Here is a 16358-nt window from a genome sequence, read left to right on the forward strand (position 1 = left end):
TATGTTGACCGATATTTTCGGTAAAAAGTCAACTATAGGCACTGGGGTCCACATATTTGGCTTGAACAGTTTTGGTTCAATTAAGATAATTTTTGGTCACAAGGTAGCATACCTTAAACGTATTATTCACGCAAAGTTTTACGCCGATATAATCATTGTTGCTTGACTTGCATACTGGAAAGTGAAAAAATCAGATGGAATTTAAAATGATGTTATATTGAAATATGAGAAGAATATTATTTACCGAATTTGGTTGAAATCGGTTAAGCAGATCCCAAGATATTGGTTTTCACCTAAAAGTGGGCGGTGCCACATCCACTATCTAATTTTGAACGTGATTCCTATAAAATCATCTTATACCATCCCAGAGATAAAATTTAATATCTCTGGCTTGTTTAGTGCTTGATTTATCGCGCTTTTAGTAGTTTTTAACAGTACCGTTTTATGGGGAGTGGGCGCGGTTGTCACCCGATTTTTTCACACTGTCGATAGAGGTGTTTAAAATATTTGTTCTCGGTGAATTTTGTTATTATAGCTTTAATGGTATAGGAAATATGCACATTAAACTTATTAGGAGGCGGGAGCACGCCCACTTTAAAAATTTAAACTGCAGATGCCCCTGTCTAATGTGATCCTGTATACCAAATAACAGTCATGTATCTTGTTGTGGAGCTAAGTTATGGCAATTTATTTGTTTTTGATTAATGGCGTTTTGTGGGCGTGGCAGACGGCATCTTCAAATAATTGGAACGCTGAAGATAAAGCCAGGCGAGTAGTTATGAAACGTTGATGGGTGCATTGGAAAGACAGTATGGTAGTAAGCACAGGAAGCAGATCTTTTAAATCGAATTGCGAAATCGCCGCCAGAAAGCCAATGAGTCTCTGTAGGAGTTTTCTACAGAGATTGAGAGGTTAGCTCACTTAGCTTATGCACATAAATCCATGAAATACATCGAGGATACGAAAATTCAGACTTTCGTCAATGGAATACGAGATAACACTACACGATTCGCTGCATTAGCATGTCCAAAATTGACGTTTGCAGAAACCGTTTCGTATGCTCTGACACAGGAAACTGCATCTCTGCTTTGCAATCAAAATCAATTTAACGCTCACAAAGTAGAAATAGAGGAACACACTTGGGTGAACCAATTAGACTATGGGTCAAACAAGTGGTGGATTGTTGAGCCCACAAAAGAATATACACCAAACTTACTTATAGGTAAAACCCTGGCTATGACAAGACAAGATAAACGTGTTCCAGTAAGAGTACTTAATGAGTGCAAGTTACCAATCAAACTCTCCAAAGGAGCTATATTAGGGCAGTGTCAAGAGATTGAGGCCGTGATAAGTTGCGAAATATGTCTTGAGGAAGATTCCATGGACAAAAACCATGTATCGAGTGAAATTAACGCATGGACTGAGGAACTAGAGGCAAACTATGGCTAAACATCTTCTTCTCAGATACTCATCCATATTTGATAAAGACGATGCCAAACCAGGAAGAACCCAAGTTTAAAACATTTCATTAACACAGGTGATGCAAGACCAATCCGCCAGGCCCCTCGAAGCGTTCCTTTAGCAAAACGTGAAGTTGTAAGCCAGACCATACGTGAAATGAGCGAAAGTGGCGTAATCGAACCATCAGAGAGTCCGTGGAGCTCACCTGTAGTACTTGTGAAGAAGAAAGATGGCAACATGAGATTTTGTGTGGACTATAAAAGGTTGAATGATGTAACGAAGAAAGACAGTTATCCACTACCTAGAATCGATGACACACTTGACTCGTTATCAGGCACAAAATGGTTCTCAACACTTGATTTAAAAAGTAGTTATTGGCAAGTGGGGGTAAACGAAGAAGGCAAAGAAAAGACGGCTTTCAGCGTTGGTGATGGTCTAAGGCAATTTACCGTAATGCCCTTTGGATTATGTAACGCTCCTGCTACTTTTGAGAGACTTATGGACCAGGTATTAAAAGGATTACACTGGAAGACCTGTTTGGTATACCTCGACGATATCATTGTGTTGGGTAAAAGCTTCGATGAACACCTAAGGAACTTGGAAGAGGTTTTCCAACGGATAGCTAGCGCTGGTCTGAAGCTGAATCCAAAGAAGTGTTCCCTTTCAAAAAGGAAGTAAGCTACTTAGGACACAAAGTGACAACGGAGGGCATTTGCACAGCTAATGAAAAGATCGAGGCAGTAAGAGATTGGCCCACTCCTAAAAATTTACATGAATTCCGGAGTTTCCTTGGACTATGTACTTATTATAGACGATTCGTTCTTAATTTTGCCAGCGTAGCTAGTAGCCTCCATGAACTCACGAAAAAGAACAGAGTTTTTGAATGGACTAAAGAACAGGAAGTGGCTTTCCAAACTCTGAAGAAACGGTTAAGTACTGCGCCAATGTTGGCATACCCGGTCCCAGGATCAACGTTTATTTTGGATACGGATGCTAGTGGATTTGCAGTAGGAGGCGTTCTATCACAAGTTATTGATGGGCATGAGAAAGTGGTTGCGTATTACAGCCAGACCATAAGCAAGCCAGAGAGAAATTATTGTGTTACTCGGAGGGAATTACTGGCGTTGGTGAAGTGCATCAAACATTTTTATAAGTACGTTTATGGCCAGCGATTTCGGGTGAGGACAGATCATGCAGCATTAAAATGGCTTCTACAATTCAGGAACCCTGAAGGACAGTTGGCACGGTGGATTGAGAGACTCCAAAGTTCCGACTTCTCTATTGAACATCGCAAAGGTAGTAGTCATGGAAATGCTGACGCCATGTCCCGCTTGCCCTGTAATCTGGAATGCAGACATTGCTCAAAAGCTGAGGCCAAAGAAGACATTATAGATGTCCGATTAATGACTATAACATCAGACTGGGATCCGGAGGACCTACGGAAATGTCAGCAAGAGGATCCAGATTTGAAAAGTGTAATACACGGATTGAAGATGAATAAACGTCCAACGAGAGAAGAAATAGCTGCAGAAAGCCCAGTCGCAAAGGCTTATTGAGCACAATGGAATAGTTTGAAGTTAGTGTCTGGCTGCTTGAATCGCGTATATGAAAGCGAAGATGGGCAAAGTTCACGAGCTCTGATGATTGTTCCAAAAGTAAGAATTCCTGAAGTTCTCAACGAGCTGCACAACCAAGTCCAAGTGGAGGACACATGGGTATCCCTAAAACCTTGGAGAAATTAAAACAAAGATTTTATTGGGTTGGTTGTCGTCAATCAGTTACATAGTGGATCGCCAATTGTGTCGAGTGCATTGCTGCTAAAGGGCCGCGGTCCAGGACTCATGGTCAGATGAAGCAGTACAATTCAGGTGCGCCGTTTGAGCGAGTAGCCATGGATGTAGCTGGTCCATTTCCTATCAGTAAATTAGGAAACAGATATGTTTTGGTAGTCATAGACTATTTCAGCAAATGGCCAGAGGTATACGCAATTCCTAACCAAGAGGCGGGAACAGTAGCGGATGTATTCATCAACAATTGGGTATCGAGATATGGTGTGCCAATAGAATTACATTCTGACCAAGGAAGAAATTTTGAATCAGCTCTAATACAGGAGATATGCCAAAAGCTGGGTATCCGGAAAACCCGTACAACTGCACTACATCCGCAGTCCGATGGCATGGTAGAACGATTCAATCGAACTGTGGAAGAACATTTGAGGAAAGTTGTGGACAATTATCAAAAAGATTGGGATACCCATATATCCTTGTTCCTGATGGCTTATCGGGCTGCTGTACATGAAACAACGGGGCAGACTCCAGCAAGGGTAATTTTGGTAATGATCTTCGACTACCGATTGATTTAAAATTTGGAATTAACGCCACCGGAGGGAGGAATACTAAGGAGTTCAATAGCATCCTAGAAGACGAGATGAGGGATATACATGCTATGGTGAGACAGCGCACCAAAATTATGAGTGATAAGATGAAAGCAAAATACGACAAGGCAATAAACTCTGAGGGTTTTATTGAAGGCGATTGGGTATTGTTATATAACCCACAACGATAGAAAGGGCTGTCTCCCAAATTACAGTGTAATTGGGAAGGACCATACCAGGTTATTAAACGACTCAATGATGTAGTGTATCGCACACAGACCATTGGAAGACCAAGAAATAAAATGAAGGTAGTTCATCTGGATCGGCTTGCAGCGTTTGGTACCGCAAATATGTCTAATCGGGACGATCAGACTTAGGTAGAGGGCAGTGTGGCGAACACGAGTACCAGAACAAATCAGAATTAACGATAAACTGCCAGAAGCAAATAGACAGCGAATTCGTAGTTGCCAGAATGTTCTAGTAGCGAACTTTTGTTAAAAATTTACTATATAAGGGCTGCCGGATTGTGCAGCAGACACAGTTCTAATTAGAGTGTTGCCGTGTAAAGAGCAATTAGGCTAAAAGCAATAAGTTGTAGGTTCGAATAGCGAGCAATAAGTGTTAAGTTGTTGAAATTGGAAATAAAGATAAGTGTATAGCATTATTAGAGATAACAAATGGAATAATAATAGAATACCACGTCGATGAAAATAAAGTAATAAATATGCTCGTTACTGCTAACAAATGCGCTAACATGTTATATGTTAGAGGTAGCAAACTGCTAACCAAAACATAAACTCTTTGGGTAACTGATATTGCTGTTATGAAAAACACATAGGTAAGTCATTCGCTAACACATAACTATAAGGTACCACTTAGTTAACATAATCGGTAACACATGAATTTGTTACATCTAACAGACTGTTAACAGATTCGGTAACCAATATATGGCATACTGCGGTTAGGATACACAAAAAAGAGATATCATAGAAAGACTCTACCTGCTAATTGGAAAATTGATGCTGGATCACTTAATCAATGTGATATTGTTGTATATTGTTCTGAAGAATCATAAAACTTTGAAACTACCTAGATTTTTAACCAGCTAGGTTACAAAAATTAAGACCTTGAGTTTTTGACGGCTGGTCAGAGGCATATAAATCAAGCACTGCGCGACGCAGTTAGCAGCATGAAAACCCTTCCATTTACCACCCGCGAAAAAAACCAAACAACTTAAACGAAGCAGCGAAAAAGTACAAAGCGATACCTTGGTTAAACCCAGCACATGCGAAACATGGATGATCGATCTAAAAACATCGAAAAGAAAATCAAATCGAAGCCAGACGCCGTCATACTAACAAAAAAGGATGGTGTTGATATTTTCCGGAAAATAAAAAGTGATACAGGTACACCACCCACAAATACACCCCTTTCGGAAACGGAGTATAACATTTGCATAACAAAATTCAAAAATAAGAGGCAACAACATTAACGCACATCTTTTATGAGGAATGTCGTCATTTCGGAAACACCTTCTGATTTCCTATTATAGGCCACGAACCTAACTTATATAGCCAGCATTGCTAATTAAAGAACTACAAATATTGGCAACAGCGTGAAAAATTTAAAGCAGCAAAGCACTTGTAATACATGGCATACCAAACACAGCCCTAAAGATAGCCATGAAATATACGCAAAAATGTACAAAGTGTGTTTTAAAAAAAAGGAAATATATCTTGATAAAGCATTTTTCACTGAAAACCTGTACGCCTAAATATTGTTATAACTGAAAAAATAATCAACGAAAATTAAAAATGTCTACACGCTCAAAAAGCGAATTTATTAAGCTTTAAATTTTAGTACAAGATATACATAGTATAACGGCACTTTGGCTGCATATTTATTCCACAAGGCAACATTAAGTCATATTTGGTTATGACTCGGCCACTTCTCCCCTCAAATTATCTTTTACTATCGATTAAGAATTCTTGGTATTACTTCCAACTTGTTGCTTTGATACCACTTCATGGCGATGTCATTGTAGTCGCAGTTAGGAAAATACGGATTTTAAGGCCACAAGAGCATATTTCCTACCAAATCATAATTTTTCAACCGTATTTATCAATTTCTTTATATATTATATAATTTTGCTTCCACATTTCAACGCTTATGTTGCAAACTTTTGTCCAGGAAGTTGATTGCAGTCGAGTTTGACATAAGTTTCGTCCTTTGGGATGTTACTAATTCTAAATCATGCTCCTCTTTTTACACAAATTTTTTTTAGTGCTTTCTATGCACAAAGTGTTTTTGTACCATTTAATCACACTACAAACTGTTGTTTTGGCAATATTATTTTTTTTTCCAATTTTTGAACCTGACCATATCAGATTTTTCTACAAATTTGTTCATTATTAATTTTCGTTTAACGTACTCCATTTCACATTTAAGAAACAACTGATATACAAAATCATTGAATCTCTTAATTGATATAAATTATGTACTCAGATCAACTAAACTTTTCCAGAAAAATTTAAAAATAACGGAGCAGCGCTCCCTGCAGTATGTACAGATTTTAAGTGAACAATGCTTTACTAATGATAATCGATGAATTCAAAACTTGGACATCTACAGTGAATTAGACGTGGGTGGGCTTTAGTTTAGCATCCCACGATTTCAGGGTTAAGTGGTTGGAGTATGGTTGGATAGAGGAGATTCTCCAGATCACGAATATATATAATTATTGCCGCCGGAAACTTATAGTTTTCGAGATATTTGCATTTTACGTTGAAAATTTCACAAATTCCATTTTACAATTTCTCGATTCATGGTTATCTTTTCTTTTGTATTATGCACTTATTATACACTAACTTTTCACTTCAATGTTTCTACATATTTACTTTATATTAAATATTTAAGTATTTGCTGTAAATAAGCATTTAATTTTTACACAATTTTCGTAATATGAACAATAACAAATTGGTTCCATGTTGTCAGATAATAAGTGTTGCCATATCTATTATATATATATATATATAAATATATATTTTGAAAGCGAATTAAAATGAACAATAAAAGAGGATTATACCCCAAATACATGAACTATAATTTTGTTCATTACCTTCTATTGATAAATTATGGTATTGAATTGGCCAGGGTTATTTTTTTAAAGCGCGGCCGAAGGCCGCCAGTGCAATAAGAAGTTTGACGTGATTGAATTATGAACACCCCGGTGTTGGACCGATCAGGGTTATTATTTTGAAGCGCGGCCGAAGGCCGCCAGGGCTGAAAGAAGTTTGACGCGATTGAATTATGAACACCCCGGTGTTGGACCGACCGGAGTTATTTTTTTGAAGCGCGGCCGAAGTCCGCCAGTGCAAAAAAAAAATCTTACAACAAAAAAAAAGTAATGTTAAAGAGAATATTACACTCTCTATAAACTTCAATTTTTATTAAGGATAATTATAATAACAGTAAAGATTTTGAAAATTTGATATATGAATACATATGGCGTAAAAATATAGTAAATCAGCATCATGATCCATTTGCGAAATTATCAGATGCAATAAAACATACGTTTAAGCCATAAAACCTTTTTCTTTTATTAAAATGGAAAATTAAGTTCATAATATTTTGTAGAGGGTTATTGGGTTTTTTATTTATTTTGATTGCTTTCATCCGTTTGGACATGGCAACACTTATATCTGACAACATGGAACCCATTTGTTATTGTTCATATTACGAAAATTGTGTAAAAATTAAGTGCTTATTTAAAGCAAATACTTTATACTAAATACTAATATTTAATATAAAATAAATACGTAGAAACATTGTAGTGAAGTGTTAGTGTGTAATAAGTGCATAATATACAAGAAAAGATAACTATAAATCGAGAAATTGTAATATAAAATTTGTGAAATTTTCAACTTAAAATGCAAATATCTCGAAAACTATAAGTTTCCGTCGGCAATAATTATATATATTCGAGATCTGTGTTCCATGTAGTATACCCATTATATTAGGCGTAGCAGCCTCTAACTTTTTCTTACTAAAGTTGCCGTAAGCTGTATATGCATTTGGCTGATATCTTATCTATCGCTTTACCGTTTGTGTGATATCATCCGCATATCCGATTACGTGTATCTCCTTTGGTAGCGGAAAGCGCAGCACTCCGTGGTAGAATACGTTTCACAATAGCTGGCTCAGAACTGAGCCTTGGGGTACTCCACCCGTCACATTGTAGTTTTATGGTCCTATATCGGTATCATATAAAAACAAGGGACAAGTAGTTGGAAATAATTTGCAATAATAGAGCGGTGTTTTCTTGAGATAGACAGGTATTAAGATATGAGGGCAATAGGTCTAATTGATTTTTACGAGTGCACATCTAGCTGGTTTCTTCTATTGCTTCGCTTGCAACATTAGCAAGCTTTTTAATTGCAGCTGTTAATCTTTGCCTTCAGAGTCCGACTGTCAGTCAAATTTTCTCTATCCGTCCATACCCATTTTATCCCCTGATTCCAAATTCCAGCCGAATGATAAGAAATGAAACAGCAGGAAGCTGTCTTACATGTATTGCGTATGTAAACAAAGAATGATAGCAACCAGCTTTTGCCATCATGACGTATTGAGTTTAAGAATGGCCAAGTATTTGCCGTTACTTTTTTCAACAAAATACAAACGTAATGCTATGAGTTTAAAATTGAAGAGACGACGTAGAAAACTCTCATTGACCGCGTGATCACAGTTGTTAAAGAGAAAAAAGTACTATCTTATCTAATCTATCTCTATCATTGATGTGAACAGAATGGCACGACCCAAAAGTCATACACCTGACAATTAATTTTTAAAATATTTGGAGTGAAATTTATCGCAGATTAGACCGTATTGACTTTCTTGCTGACGTTATAAGTATGGTGATGACATAACACAGCAATATGCAACACCGAAATATTGCCTGCCTTTGCAATAAGATAAGAGATTCATAACTTATGATAATTCAATAGTACACGTTGTTATTTGAGATCAGGATTACAAATAATGCATTAGAAAATATCCCAAATACGGGATATAAAAAAAAATATCATCCCATAAACCGGATTAAAAAAAAATATTTCATAACAATTTTAGTATTATTTTTTTAACGAAATTTATTTTGAATTGTTTTTTGGGATTAAAAGCTTAATTTTCATTTTTTTATATAAAATTCTAAATAAAATGTTAAATTTTTCATTCCATATGGATATAACCAGAATTTTTATTTTAAATTCAAACATCGGCATTAAAAATGCAAAATTTAACTTAGAATAAGATTTTTAATTCAAAATTTTTAAATAAAAAAAATCACAATTTTGAGATGTGGCTAAATTGCAGTTTAAGCAACAAAACATATATCATTGGAATTTAATCTTTGCTGGCTTCAATTGTCGAAAACAGCTCTAGCAAACCACCAAAATGATAGTCCATTGCTAGCAATGTATGTCCTGAAATATGTTTAGACATCAATTGCTAAACATTAGCAAGGTACAACCTCCATTGGCAATATTGTTAGCGCTTCAAACTTAAGCAATCTTTTATTGCCTGTAGAGATGTCCCGAAAGTGCAAGTTCACACACAGACTCTTTTGTAACCAGAACCGGTTTATTGTGGCGAGGAGACGACGAAGGAACATGCTTGTTCGTAACAGTTCCCTGTTTCCCTTTCCATCATTCATTCTCATATTCAAATTTTTTTCATGGTTCCAAAAGCGCTCCATTCGTTCAGAAATTTGAAATATTTTCTGTTTTTTGTACATATTATGCATATATATGCGTAAAATAATAGAAATCTTTAAAAAAATTAAGAATAAGTGGAAAATTAAAATGCTTTTATGTACATTTTTTTTGACCGCAAAGGATCGAATGTCATTTTACTTATAAATTTTACTTTTATAATAAATATAAAACAATATGAAGTACAATAAATATGGATTTTTTAAAATACTTACCAAAAGATTTGGACATTTCTGTCATAAATCATTGATTATGGAATTGCCTACTTAAGTATTTCTTTGAAACTATTAAGCGGATATCTTGCAAATTTTTCTATCACATCCAGGGTAATTCCTTGCAAGACAAAATGTGAGACCACCATACCAACATACATATGAAATATGCTACACACTTTAATAGTCGCGTAGCTGAACCGCACACACATTTGCGAAATTTAATTAAAAGGAATGACAGAAAACTCGATTTTAGTTGCTGGACAGTTTTTGCTTGTGTGAACGCACAGAGCGACACCAAAAGAGAATTTGCAGATAATGAGCGTCAAAAGAGTTCCCATGGGAACGCTGTATAACATAAGCCAATAAAATTGCTTACGCTGCAGTTACACGATCAAGCACTTGCTTTCAATATGATCACACATATTACTTGTCAATATTTATTCGAAGTGACAGCTTTGATGTAGGCTGCAAGCAACTTAATAACCAAAAGTAATTTCAAGATGATGTTGTAATGGAAACCACTTAACATTCGTGAAAATTAAGCAAAATATGTATCAAATAATGGAATGATATTCTTATATTTTGATTTCAATCCATGAATATTAAAATATTAGTGTTCAAACTTGATCGTCAATTTGCCACTTGACTTGAATGAGAACATTGATATCGAGACAGCTTTCAAGTTTGGAAAGTGAGACTAGGGTCGTTGAAAAGTGTGAGTGTATTGCACTTGAAAGCAATTTCTTGATCGTGTAACATCCCGGTTAATCAAGTACTACTTTCTCCATGCAAATCTATTAACTTAAAATATGTATGCTTTGCTATATATTGTTTTATTTTTAAAGACTTCAAGCAATGTATAAGACTGCAATTGACCAAATAATCAGCTGTTCTCCTATGTGTGTTAAACAGCTGTGATCACCTGATCGAATACGCCTCTCTTGACACAGAGTTTTAAATAAAGGGATGTAGTTTAACAATTTGTTTATGAACATGTATTCGTAATAGAAATAATAATGAAAACTTTCAAGACATTAAATAATATTTCAATACAATAAATAATAATTTAAATAATACTATGTAAATTGAATCTTTACGAATTATAACATTCGAAAAATTTTTTAATATGTAATAAAAACATTCTTAAAGTTAAAAATTTTAAAACTCAACACGGCAACAAACTATAGCAGATTTTTGTCATTTGGACGTTCTAGTAGTAGAATATTGGTTAGCAACCCGTACCAAGTGTGACTTTAGTAGTAGAATATTAGTAGGCAACCCGTACCAAGTGGGACATTTTTGCGTGTTAATTAGTGAAAATCTTAAGTTTGTTTCGTTGTGGTTTTATACAATGATTAACATTTAATTTCGGTATTTTTTGAATTTCCAAAACTAAACCATGCCACAACGAAGACGGTTAGCATAAACTAAATAAAAAATTTGGGAAAACTTTAGTATAACGTCCCACGCTTTCGGGGATAAAATGGGTATGGGCGGATATAGGAAATCCTCCAGATCAAGAATATATATAGATATAGCCGCGGGAAACTTATAGTTTTCGAGATATTTGGGTTTAAAGTTAAAAATTTCGACTATTTAAAATACGCATTTTTCCCATTTCGAATGAGTTATACACTTATATTTTCCACTTTTATATCCACTAACACTTCACTAATACGTTTGTACACATTTATTTTACATTATATAGTGCAAAAATAGTTTAATTCAATAATTAAATTATTGTTAAATTCTATTAATTCTGACAATAACGAAAGGGTTGCAAAATTTCAAATAACCAGTGTTACCGTATCGACATCTTTTGTAATTGAACTGAAAGAAATTAAAACAGACAATACCCCACATACAGGAATCCAAAACCTAGAGAAATAAACTATTACAAAGCATTGATGTTAAGTATTATGTTATACCCTCTATGACAATATTACTTTTTTCTTGTAGAACTTCTTTTTGCGTTGGCGGCCTTCGGCCCTAACCCTGGCCGGTCCAACACCGGGGTGTATCAAAATATTTTTCGCGCAGAACTCCTTTTTGCGTTGGCGGCCTTCGGCCGCGCTTCAAAAAAATAGCCCTGGTCGATCCAACACCGGGGTGTACCAAAGTTTTTACGCGCAGAAATTCTTTTTGCGTTGTTTCCAGTATCTAGGGTACAATCTCTCTGTTTATTTTATTTTTCTTCGTTTACAAATTGCTGTATTTGGGATATAATCTTTTTTAATTTCTTTCGGTTCATTTACAAAAGATGTCGATAAGGTAACATTGATGTTTTGACATTCACAACCATTTTGTTATTGTCAAAATTAATAAAATTAAAGAATGATTTAAATATTGAAATAAAGCTATTTTTGCAGCATCTAATAAAAAAAAAATTTCTAAAAACGAATTAGTCAAGTGTTAGTGGATATAAAAGTGAAAAATACAAGTGTATAATTCATTTTAAATCGCAAAAATACGTACTTTAAATAGTTGAAATTTTCAACTTTAACCGTAAATATCTCGAAAACTATAAGTTTCCCGCGGCTATATCTATATACATTCTTGATCTGGAGGATCTCCTCTATCCGCCCATACCCATTTTATCCACAAAAGCGTGGGACGTTATTCTAAAGCCGACCCAAAAATTTTAAATTACATTTTTATATTTAAGGCATTGAAAGACTTAAAATTCAAAATAAAACGGTTGCACCGAAGCTTTAATACCTTTCACAAATACAAAAAATACCTTTCTTCGGAGATTGCATTATTACGTTAAACAATAATCCATAAGAATTTCGTGGAAATATCACAGCAAGCTCTAGATACCGATCGTTTAGTTTGTATAGCAGCTATATGTTATAGTGGTCCGATATTCGTCGTTCCAACAAATGAGCAGCTTCTTCGGGAGAAAATGACGTGTTCTAAATTTTAGACATGGCTCAACTAGCTCGTCACGGTGATCATTAATATACATATATATACATTATATACATTTTCTTCTGTGTGTTACAAACTTTGTCGCAAACTTAATATACCCTGTTCAAGTTATAATAACTGAAGATTGTTGAGTCAGAGATATCGTGTTCAGCAAATTGGGTGTACATGAGAAAAATGTGCACGAATTTGCGGACTTCTCGGCAACTATATTTGAATTAAATAACATGATGTCCATATTATGAAACATGTTTTTCAAAATTCATCCATCAAATTGACATCATTCGGCTCTGAGAAAGCGCTAGTTTATATGGGTCGCCTTTAGTATACCGTCCCAGACTTTCGGGGTTAAATGGGTATGGGCGGATAGAGGAGATCCTCCAGATCAAGAATATAAATAGATATAGCAACGGGAAACTTATAGTTTTCGAGATATTTACGTTTAAAGTTGAAAATTTCAACTATTTAAAGTACGTATTTTTGCGGTTTAAAATGAATTATACACTTGTATTTTTCACTTTTATATCACTGATAGGAGTTACCAAATAAAAGTCCCAATTTAATGGCTATTTTTATTTCTATTTCCAACACTTATTGCTCGTTATATGAGCTTACCACTTCTTGCTTATGTCTCAATTGCTCTTAACAATCTGGTAGCCCTTAAATAGTACATCTTTAATAAAACTTCGCCTCTAGAACATTCAGGCAACTACGAATTCGCTGTTGCTACTTGCTTTTGGTTCCATGTTGTTCTATCATCCATGTTCGTCACAATACAAAGGCAAGGATGACATGATACGAAACAAAACCCACATTTTTTATAATATTTGGCAATCATGCCACTGTCGATATAAAATGGATTGGGTATTTCAAAAATAACTTTGGGGTGTTATGCATTTAGATACTATTTTTAGGTGCTCGGTTTCCGTGTAGGCCTATATCACGCATATACATCCCTAAATACGTGTATTCGTATTATAAAATTTTTAAAACATCATATAACATAAAAAAATAATATATAAATGAAAAAAACTAGAACAAAGAAACAATACAAGTCAAAATAAAATATCATGGTTTTATGATGAACGTTTTAAAATAAATTAGCAAATAAAATTTGGTTGCACGTTATTCAAAAGTATTTGTGTCGTTCCTTGAAATTTCGTTTCGCACTGCTTTTGTTACCTATTTTTAGCGGGTTGATTTCTGGCATCCCGCCTATTTTGACATCAGCTTTTCGAAATTCCTTGATATTAATAATCAGGGAAAGAGAATAACAGAAAAATCAGCGAAAATGAGAGAGTCTCTTATCATATCATCCTTGGTAACAGTCGTTCCTTGGCGTTTTAGTAATTGAAGCGAGATAGAAACGAACGAGATTATTTGAAGTGAACATAAAAATTTCTACGTGTGCTTTTACATTGGGACTCTTCTGACCCTCGTTATCGGCGAATTCTATTTTGGTGTCGCTCTGTGCATTCACACGAGCCTGTCATTCCTTTTCATAACATTTTCGCAAATATTTGTGAGGTTCGACTGCGCAACACTTAGAGCGTGTTGCATATTTCATTTGTATGTTGGGATGATGGTCTCAAATTTTGATTGCAATGAATTACCATTAATATGGTAGAACAATATGCATAATACCTACCCGCTTAATAGTTTCAAAGAAATACTTAAGTCGGGAATTCCCCAATCCACCAGAATGTATTGAATATCCGCTACTAATATTTTCAAGGCCAAATTTTTAAAATGAATTTCCTAATATTTAAGTATTAAAATCCCATAATTTTTTTATTCCATATTTTTTTCTTTTGATTATAAAACATCCTTGAATTAGTTACAATTCTTGTTTTAAATAAAATGATATTTCAACTAAATTGTTTGCGGTTATGCGGTATGTTATAAAAAATTAAAATTGAATTTTGAGTATCTTAATTTTTTCTTTATTTACAATTTTTCAAAATATTTCTATTATTCTATGCATACATATTTGCATATCACACACAAAAAATAGATAACAGAACTCAAATTTCTGAACGAATGGTATAGACTCATGTGCAACCGAGCGCTCTTGCAACCATTCAAAGAATTTGAAAGTGAAAAGGAATGCTGATAAGGGTAGCAGCGTGCTGTTAGTGCCGTTTCACATTGGGATGCAAAAGAGTCTGATGTTTTTCAAATTTTCTTTTGGTGTCGCTCTGGGCATTCACACGGTCAAAAAGAGTCCAGCAACTCGAGTCTAGTTTTTCTGCATTCCTTTTCACAAAATGTTCGTAAATATTTGTGCGGTTCGACTGCGCAACACCGCGCAACACTGCGTGCTGCGTATTTCATTTGTATGTTGAGATGATGGTCACACATTTTGCTTGCAATGAATTACCATGAATATGGTAGAACAATATGCATAATACAAGTACCTACCCGCTAAATAGTTTCAAAAAAATACTAAAGACGGGAATTCCCTAATCCACAAGAATGTATTGAATATCCGCTACTAATATTTTCAAGGCCAAATTTATAATAGGAATTTCCTAATCTTTAAGTATTAAAAACTCATAATTTCTTTACTCCATAATCTATATCTTAATTTTCTCCTTATTTACAATTTGTCATAATATTTCTATTATTCTATGCATACGTATTTGCATATTACATACAAAAATAGATAACAGAACTCAAATTTGCGATCGAATTCATTTGAAACCGAGCGCTCTTGCAACCATTCAAAGGATTTGAAAGTGAAAAGGAATGCTGAAAAGGGTAGCAGCGAGCTGTTACGAACAAGAACACAAAGCGTGCCACCCGAACACGAGTGGCACGGTCCCTTCGTCTTTCCTCGTCGTCCCCTCACCCACAATAAACTGGTATGAGACTCTTTTGCGTCCCAATGTGAAACGGCACTTACGAACAGGAACACAAATCGTGCCACCCGAACACGTGTGGTACGGTCCCTTCGTCTTTCCTCGTCGTCCCTTCGCCAACAATAAACCGGTTTGGGTTACAAAAGAGTCTGTGTGTTAAGTGGCACTAACAAGAAACAGTTTTAAATTTTAATCTCCACCAAGAAAAATTTGCGTATACCAAAAGTTTGAAAAAGTGGATAAAAACCATTGAATAAGCCTTCAAATACCCAAAGAATCAGCTGTTTTTCTATGTGTGTGAAACCGCTGTGATCACCTGATCGAATATGCCTGACACAGAGTTTTAAGTAAAATGATGTAGTTTAACAATTTGTTTATGAACATGTATTCGTAATGGAAATAATAATGAAAACTTTCAAGAATATTATCGAAACAAATGGGATTTATATATTTATTGCTTTTCCTCACCACCTTTGAGGTTGCAAGATAGGCGCGTTACCGATCACAATAATATTTTTGATACAATTAGAGACATTAAATAATATTTCAATACAATAAATAATAATTTATATAATACTATGTAAATTGAATCTTTACGAATTATAGCAACCGAAAAATTTTTTAATATGTAATAAAAACATTCTTAAAGTTATAAATTTTAAAACTCAACACGGCAACACACTATAGCAGATTGGTGTCATTTGGACGTTTAAGTAGTAGAATATTGGTAGGCAACCCGTACCAAGTGGGA

The sequence above is a fragment of the Bactrocera oleae genome, chromosome X (genome assembly GCF_042242935.1).
Source record: "Bactrocera oleae isolate idBacOlea1 chromosome X, idBacOlea1, whole genome shotgun sequence".
Taxonomy (NCBI): Eukaryota; Metazoa; Arthropoda; class Insecta; order Diptera; family Tephritidae; genus Bactrocera; species Bactrocera oleae.